The sequence below is a fragment of the Aquila chrysaetos genome, unplaced genomic scaffold (genome assembly GCF_900496995.4).
Source record: "Aquila chrysaetos chrysaetos unplaced genomic scaffold, bAquChr1.4, whole genome shotgun sequence".
NCBI lineage: Eukaryota > Metazoa > Chordata > Aves > Accipitriformes > Accipitridae > Aquila > Aquila chrysaetos.
This window is the reverse complement of record NW_024470376.1, coordinates 114-8,683: the sequence shown is the minus strand read 5'-3', so window position 1 is coordinate 8,683 and position 8,570 is coordinate 114. Positions and strand designations below refer to the sequence as shown.

Sequence of the window (8,570 nt, the reverse complement as noted above, 5' to 3'; positions counted from 1 at the left end):
CTTGTTCTTCCAAGTCCTGAACTGCATATTGGAAGCCAGGCAGACTCTGTGGCACCGTCAGAGGTCGCAAGCTCATCCTCAGCTTCCTCACAAGTAGCAGTAAAGCCAGACCGGTTGAGCTCCAGAGGGGCCTGGGAAGCCCCCTTCTCTGTAGAAGATGACTTTGAGAAGTTTCTTTGGGAAATCTCGGGAGGCAAACTGGAAGAGGAAATTGACGTGGACCCAGAGAATGAGGAGGATGACATGTTCATGGAAATTGGTGAACTGATTGACGGCTGAAAATAAAGAAACAAATAAATTGAAACTGATTATTTGGTTGGATACCCAGAGGTGATTCTTTTTCCAGCTGAGGCTTTGCAGTGAGTCTTAAAGCACAGGTGAACTGGTAGACATTGGGAGTATCTGCACTCAGTTGTCCTAAACTTCCCTGCTGGTCAGACGTGCGGTCTGAATTTGTGACCCTGCAGAAAAGAGCTGAGACTGGCGTCTATTGTGTACCCTGCCACCAGGGATCGTTTTCCCTAGCAGCTACCTTTGGGATGATTTCCTTAAATTTTTGAAGAACTTGAGACTCTTCTCTTCCTACGAGGATTTGTGCAGGTGGGGGGGCCCTCAGGCGTTAGCTGCTGGCAGAGGAAGAGTCGGTTGTCGGAGTTGATTGTCCATACTTTCTCTTTGGAAGAAAACACTTGCGTGCTTTGATAATCCACTGTGCTGTCTTAGTTCCTAGAGGAAAGGTGTGAAACCAAAACTGAGCAAACTGCTGTTCCGGCTCCAGAAGGGTCACCCAGCCCCAAGCTGCCGACGCTTTATCCTGCCGAAGGACTTTCTCCCGCTGCCCTAGTTTCAGCTGGGATAGAGTTAACTGTTTTCCTAGTAGCTGGTACGGTGCTATGTTTTGAGTTCAGTATGTGAAGAATGTTGATAACACTGATGTCTTCAGTTGTTGCTAGTAGTGTTTAGACTAATGTCAAGGATTTTTCAGCTTCTCATACCCAGCCAGCGAGAAAGCTGGAGGGGCACAAGAAGTTGGCACAGGACACAGCCAGGGCAGCTGACCCAAACTGGCCAACAGGGTATTCCATACCATGTGATGTCCCATCTAGTACAGGAACTGGGAAGTGGGGGCGGGGAATCGCCGCTCGGGGACTTGCTGGGTGCCGGTCGGCGGGCGGTGAGCAATTGCACTGCGCATCATTTGTACATTCCAATCCTTTCATAATTGCTGTTGTCATTTTATTAGTGTTATCATTATCATTTTTAGTTTCTTTTTTTCTGTTCTATTAAACTGTTCTTATCTCAACCCGTGGGTTTTGCTTCTTTTTTCCCCGATTTTCTCCCCCATCCCACTGGGTGGGGGGGGGGGGTGAGTGAGCGGCTGCGTGGTGCTTAGTTGCTGGCTGGGGTTAAACCACGACAGTCCATTTTGGCGCCCAATGTGGGGCACTAAGGGTTGAGATAACGACAAACCTGACCAGAGCTCGTTAAAACAAATTTGTTATAAGCATTCATTATATTGGTCTAATAGTCACTGGTCATTATGTTGATTTATGTGTTCCTAGAGTTGTTGCTCTGGTTTTTAAAGTTCTGTTATTATCATCTCGCTTGCTGTATGTAGTCCCTCTTCTGCTGCTTGTCATCCGTGGGAGGTGGATTAAGGTTTTCGCTTTGATGTATTGTATAACACTGGTTTATGGTATGATAAAGTCATTAGTTGTGGGATTAATCTGGTATTTGCACTCAGCATTGTCACCTTATACTGCGGGAGCCATCTGTGGGAAACTATTAATAATATATACCATTTACCTTTCCTCCTTGGAAAACCAGTCTATGAGTGGGATACCTTTCTTCCCCTCTCCTTTCTCCTTCAGTCCAGTTACAATGGTGTTTGGGAATTTTGAAAAATTTGAATACTCTTGGGATGTGGATACCAGCACGGTCCTAGCCTTACTGCTGGGAATTAGCATGCTTCTGAATGTGGTTCAGCTCTTGTTTAAGGTTAAACAACTATTTAAGAAGATCACCCAGAGGTCTGCCCCGAGGCTGGATAATTATGAGTGGCAGGGTGTGTGGGGTAGTATGGGCAAGTACCTAGAAAAGTGGGCACCTCCAGTGTTTTGGAAATTCACCCCTGAACAAGTGCAGATTCCAGAAGAACTAGTAAAATATTTGTAAAGGTATGCTGTCACCCCGGCAGCTCCAGAGAGATACAAATCACTGCAACCTGCTGGGGCCTGGCCCATGCCTATCGAGCCCTGTTCGACACAACTCAGCACCCTCAAGGGGAAGAGAAGGTCTCTGGACCTAACAACAAAACGATGAGCATTGCGGTCACCCAAACCCTGGCAATGGGCGCTGCGGCCCTTCCAGCCCCGGCGACGAGCATTGTGGCCGCCCAGACCTTGGTGACAGGCACCGCGACTCCTCCAGCCCTGGCAACGAGAACTGTGGCTACCCAAACCTCAGCAACAGGCATTGCAGCCCTCCAGCCCGCGGCAACGAGCACAGCAGCTACCCAAACCTTGGCAACGGGCACTGCGGTCCCTCCAGCCCCAGCGACAAGCACTGCTGCTACCCAAACCCTGGCAACAGACGCTGCGGTTATCCAAAACCCGGTGAGCGATACTGCAACTGAACCAGCAGATCAACCTGCACCAGTATCAGTTGCCCCCATACAGAAAAAGAAATATACAAAAAAATCAGCTCGCTTAGCAAAGGATGAAGGTGAACCAGGGTCATCACGGGAACAGGAGGAAGAGGCAGAAGCAGAGGTAATAACCCGGTCCCTATCCTTGAGTGAGCTGCGGGATATGCGAAAAGATTTTGGTCGCCGTATAGGTGAGCATACTGTCACCTGGCTCCTCCGATGCTGGGACAATGGGGCTAACAGCTTGGAATTAGAAGGTAGGGAAGCCAAGCAGCTGGGATCGCTTGCCAGGGAAGGTGGCATTGACAAGGCAATTGGAAGAGGAACACAAGCTATCAGCCTCTGGAGGCGACTCCTTTCAAGTGTGAAGGAAAGGTACCCCTTTAAGGAAGATGTTATATGTCAATCAAGCAAGTGGACCACTATGGAAAAAGGTATCCAATATCCGAGGGAATTAGCTGTGCTAGAGACGATTCATCATGACCCGGACAACCCACAATTACCCAAAGATCCAGACGAAGTCCAATGCACACGACCCATGTGGCGGAAATTTGTACAGAGCACACCATCGTCCTATGCCAACTCACTGGCAATAATGACCTGGAAAGACGAAGAGGCACCGACAGTGGATGAAGTGGCTCGCCAACTCCGTCAATATGAAGAAAATCTCTCCTCCTCCCTACAAGCCTGCATTTCGGCTGTGGAGAAGCTGTCTGAGGATTTCCAGCAATTCAAAGAGGATATGTCCTATTGCCCACCTGTAAGGACCAATGTCTCAGCTATTAGGAGTGAGGGCTCCTCTGCCCAAGAGAGAGAATATAGAAGGTACACACCGCGAGGTGCCCTGTGGTTTTACCTATGTGATCATGGAGAGGACATGAGGAAATGGGGTGGAAAACCTACCTCGGTCCTAAATGCACGGGTACGTGAGCTGCGAGGAAAAACCACCACAAAAGGGGATTCTAGTAGGAAAAATGCTGCTCCAGTTTCTAGAGTAGAAGGGCTGATCTTATTTCTGATCCTCTTGAAGGGACTTCTGAGCCAATTTTACGAGAAGTGAATACCGGATACTCTGGCCAGAATTAGAGGGGCCCTGCCTCCAGCCAGGTGGAGGAAAGGGATAACTGGGTTGGGACTGTGTGGATTCGATGGCCTGGCATGTTAGACCCACAGGAGTATAAGGCTCTAGTAGACACCGGCGCACAGTGTACTCTAATGCCATCAAGTTATAAAGGGGCAGAACCCATCTGTATTTCTGGTGTGACAGGGGGATCCCAAGAGTTAACTGTATTGGAAGCTGAAGTAAGCCTAACTGGGAACGAATGGCAGAAACACCCCATTGTGACTGGTCCGGAGGCTCCGTGTATCCTTGGCATAGACTATCTCAGGAGAGGGTATTTTCAGGACCCGAAGGGGTATCGATGGGCTTTTGGTATAGCTGCCTTGGAGACGGAGGGCACTGAACAGCTGTCTACCCTGCCTGGTCTCTCTCAAGACCCTTCGATTGTGGGGTTGCTGAGGGTTAAAGAACAACAAGTGCCAGTTGCTACCACGACAGTGCACCGGCGGCAATATCGCACCAACCGAGACTCTCTGATTCCCATCCACAAGTTGATTCGCCAACTGGAGAGCCAAGGAGTGATCAGCAAAACTCGCTCACCCTTTAATAGTCCCATATGGCCAGTGCGAAAGTCTAATGGGGAGTGGAGACTAACAGTTGACTATCGTGGCCTGAATGAAGTTACGCCACCGCTGAGTGCTGCCGTTCCAGATATGCTAGAACTTCAATACGAACTAGAGTCAAAGGCAGCCAAGTGGTATGCTACAATTGACATTGCTAATGCGTTTTTCTCAATCCCTCTGGCAGCAGAGTGTCGTCCACAATTTGCCTTTACTTGGAGGGGTGTCCAGTACACTCGGAATCGATTGCCCCAGGGGTGGAAACACAGCCCCACCATTTGCCATGGACTAATCCAGACTGCACTGGAAAAAGGTGAAGCTCCAGAACACCTGCAATACATTGATGACATCATTGTATGGGGCAACACGGCAGAAGAAGTCTTTGAGAAAGGGAGGAAAATAATCCAAATCCTTCTGAAAGCCAGTTTTGCCATAAAAGAAAGTAAGGTCAAGGGACCTGCACAGGAGATCCAGTTTTTAGGAATAAAATGGCAAGATGGACGTCGTCAGATCCCAATGGATGTGATCAACAAAATAGCAGCTATGTCTCCACCGACTCAAAAAGGAAACACAGGCTTTCTTAGGTGTTGTGGGTTTTTGGAGAATGCATATTCCAAATTACAGTCTGATTGTAAGCCCTCTCTATCAAGTGACCCAGAAGAAGAATGATTTTGAATGGGGCCCTGAGCAACAGCAAGCCTTTGAACAATTAAACGGGAGATTGTTCATGCAGCAGTAGCCCTTGGACCAGTCCGAGCAGGACAAGATGTTAAAAATGTGCTCTATACTGCAGCCGGGGAGAATGGCCCTACCTGGAGCCTCTGGCAGAAAGCACCTGGGGAGACCCGAGGCCGACCCCTGGGGTTTTGGAGTCAAGGATATCGAGGATCCGAGGCTCGCTATACTCCAACTGAAAAAGAGATATTGGCAGCATATGAAGGAGTTCGAGCTGCCTCAGAAGTGGTTGGTACTGAAACACAGCTCCTCTTAGCACCGCGACTGCCAGTGCTGGGCTGGATGTTCAAAGGGAGGGTCTCCTCTACACATCACGCGACTGATGCCACGTGGAGTAAGTGGATCGCACTGATCACACAATGGGCTCGCATAGGAAACCCCAGTCGCCCAGGAATTTTAGAAATGATCCCGGACTGGCCAGAAGGCAAAGATTTTGGAATGTCACCAGAGGAGGAGGTGACGCGTGCTGAAGAAGCCCTGCTGTATAATAAACTGCCAGAAAATGAGAGGCAATATGCTCTGTTCACTGATGGGTCCTGTCGCATTGTGGGAAAGCATCGGAGGTGGAAGGCTGCTGTATGGAGTCCTACACGACAAGTTGCAGAAACTGCTGAAGGAGAAGGTGAATAGAGTCATTTTGCAGAGGTGAAAGCCATCCAGCTAGCGTTAGACATTGCTGAAAGAGAAAAGTGGCCAGTGCTCTATCTCTATACTGACTCATGGATGGTGGCAAATGCCCTGTGGGGGTGGTTACAGCAATGGAAGCAGAGCAACTGGCAGCGCAGAGGTAAATCCATTTGGGCTGCCGCACTGTGGCAAGATATTGCGTCCCGCTAGAGAATCTGGTTGTAAAAGTACGTCATGTAGATGCTCACGTACCCAAGAGTCGGGCCACTGAAGAACATCAAAATAACCAACAGGTGGATCAGGCTGCCAAGATTGAAGTGGCTCAGGTGGACCTGGACTGGCAACATAAGGGTGAGCTATTTATGACTCGATGGGCCCATGATGCTTCAGGCCATCAGGGAAGAGATGCAACATATAGATGGGCTCGTGACCGAGGGGTGGACTTGACCATGGACGCTATTGCACAGGTTGTCCATGAATGTGAAACATGTGCTGCAATTAAGCAAGCCAAACGGTTAAAGCCCCTGTGGTATGGAGGACGATGGCTGAAATATAAATTTGGGGAAGCCTGGCAGATTGACTATATCACACTCCCACAAACTCTCCAAGGCAAGCGCTATGTGCTCACAATGGTGGAAGCAACCACCGGATGGCTGGAAACATATTCTGTACCCCATGCCACCGCCTGGAACACTATCCTGGGCCTTGAAAAGCAGGTCTTGTGGCGACATGGCACCCCAGAGAGAATTGAGTCAGACAACGGGACTCATTTCTGAAACAACCTCATAGACACCTGGGCCAAAGAGCATGGCATTGAGTGGGTGTATCACATCCCCTATCATGCACCAGCCTCTGGGAAAATTGAGCGATACAATGGACTGTTAAAGACTACATTGAGAGCAATGGGGGGGGTGGAACTTTCAAACATTGGGATACACATTTAGCAAAAGCCACCTGGTTAGTCAACACCAGAGGATCTGCTAATCGGGGTGGCCCTGCCCAGTCAGAATTTTTACGTACTGTAGAAGGGGATGAAGTCCCTGTAGTGCACATAAAAAAAATATATTAGGGAAGACAGTCTGGGTTAGTCCTGCCTCAGGCAAAGGTAAACCCATTCTTGGGATTGCTTTTGCTCAAGGGCCTGGGTGCACTTGGTGGGTGATGCGAAAAGATGGGGAAGTCCGATGTGTGCCTCAAGGGGATTTAATTTTAGGTGAGAATAGCCAGAATTAACCTGTATGATATTAGTTGCTATATAACCCTGCTACTGCATGTTATCATTACTATAATTGTTATATGCTATATCCATAGTACTATAGTAAGAACCACTTAGATCAAGCAAGAAAAAACTGTGATAAAACTGAGCAAAGCGCAGTAGTGATGGAACCAGAACTGACTCCAGCATGCAACAATCCAACGGTGCACACCATCCTCCTGCTGTGTCCAATGTCAACTGCTCGTCACACTGCACTGAAGCCCAATTCTGCTCTACCGCTGAGAGGACTTTGCACCATCCCTCCTGCCCAGAAAGACTGGTATGACAGATGGAGCCCAGAGTCAGGAGCTAAATGAAGTCAATGAACATTTAATGAACATAACCCATAAACTAAAGGAATGATATCTCTGTGTATGTATACATATATATATATCTATATCTATATCTATCTCATTGTTCATATGTCTCAAAGGGATGGAAAAGGTGATGATGATTGACCAGGATGTAACTAAAGGTATGAGAACTGAGCATGACGTCAATGGTATAGAATAAGGGGTGGATACTGTCCTAGTTTCAGCTGGGATAGAGTTAACTGTTTTCCTAGTAGCTGGTACGGTGCTATGTTTTGAGTTCAGTATGTGAAGAATGTTGATAACACTGATGTCTTCAGTTGTTGCTAAGTAGTGTTTAGACTAATGTCAAGGATTTTTCAGCTTCTCATGCCCAGCCAGCGAGAAAGCTGGAGGGGCACAAGAAGTTGGCACAGGACACAGCCAGGTCAGCTGACCCAAACTGCCCAACAGGGTATTCCATACCGTGTGATGACCCATCTAGTACAGGAACTGGGAAGTGGGGGCGGGGAATCGCCGCTCGGGGACTTGCTGGGTGCTGGTCGGCGGGCGGTGAGCAATTGCACTGCACATCGTTTGTACATTCCAATCCTTTCATAATTGCTGTTGTCATTTTATTAGTGTTATCATTATCATTCTTAGTTTCTTCTTTTCTGTTCTATTAAACTGTTCTTATCTCAACCCGTGGGTTTTGCTTCTTTTTTCCCCGATTTTCTCCCCCATCCCACTGGGTGGGGGGGGGGAGTGAGTGAGCGGCTGCGTGGTGCTTAGTTGCTGGCTGGGGTTAAACCATGACACCCGCTGAAACTTCTGCCAGCATGGGTCGGTCGGTCGCTCACTCGCTCATGGAGGCTTTGGGAGAGAGGAAGAGCACGCGAGAGCCCGGCGAGGAAGGCTTCCCCCTCGCTGCTTCCCTCCTCCTGCTCTGTCGTCAGCCTTTGCTGTCCCCGGCCTAGGCTCTGTCCGTGCAGACGGGGTTTGGGCTACGCCATGGTTTCTGTAAATGTTTTATTCTTCCCTCTTCTATTCGTCTTCTCCTGAAGGTCCCGTATTAAACGTAGCCTGGCCGCCTGCGCCTTCGCCGGTGGCTGAGCCGTTCCCCATGACAGCAGTGAACAGCGTTTTTACCGAACCCTGGCGCAGGAAAGGTGCGGGTGCGTGGTCTGTCTGTGGGGCGTCCTTAACGCTGCGCTCCAGAACCTCATCTTCCGCTACCTGCAGAACGTGAGTACCGCCGGGCTGCCGCGGCTTGGGCCCCGTGTGAGAGGAACGTCCCGGTGCTTCTTGCGCAGGGCCCTTAGAGCCGTGCGGGGAG

The 8,570-nt window shown here is 49.2% G+C and overlaps 1 long non-coding RNA gene across 1 annotated transcript; it reads right to left on the bottom strand.

The window, feature by feature from the left end:
* Positions 1–6: 6 nt before the first annotated feature.
* LOC121233081 lies at positions 7–8,149 on the bottom strand. Its single transcript, XR_005931863.1, has 4 exons — positions 8,064–8,149; positions 5,140–5,146; positions 5,020–5,026; positions 7–840 (listed from the first exon to the last, which is right to left on the bottom strand). It is a non-coding gene; the product is annotated as an uncharacterized LOC121233081 (long non-coding RNA).
* Between the last annotated feature and the right edge of the window lie 421 nt (positions 8,150–8,570).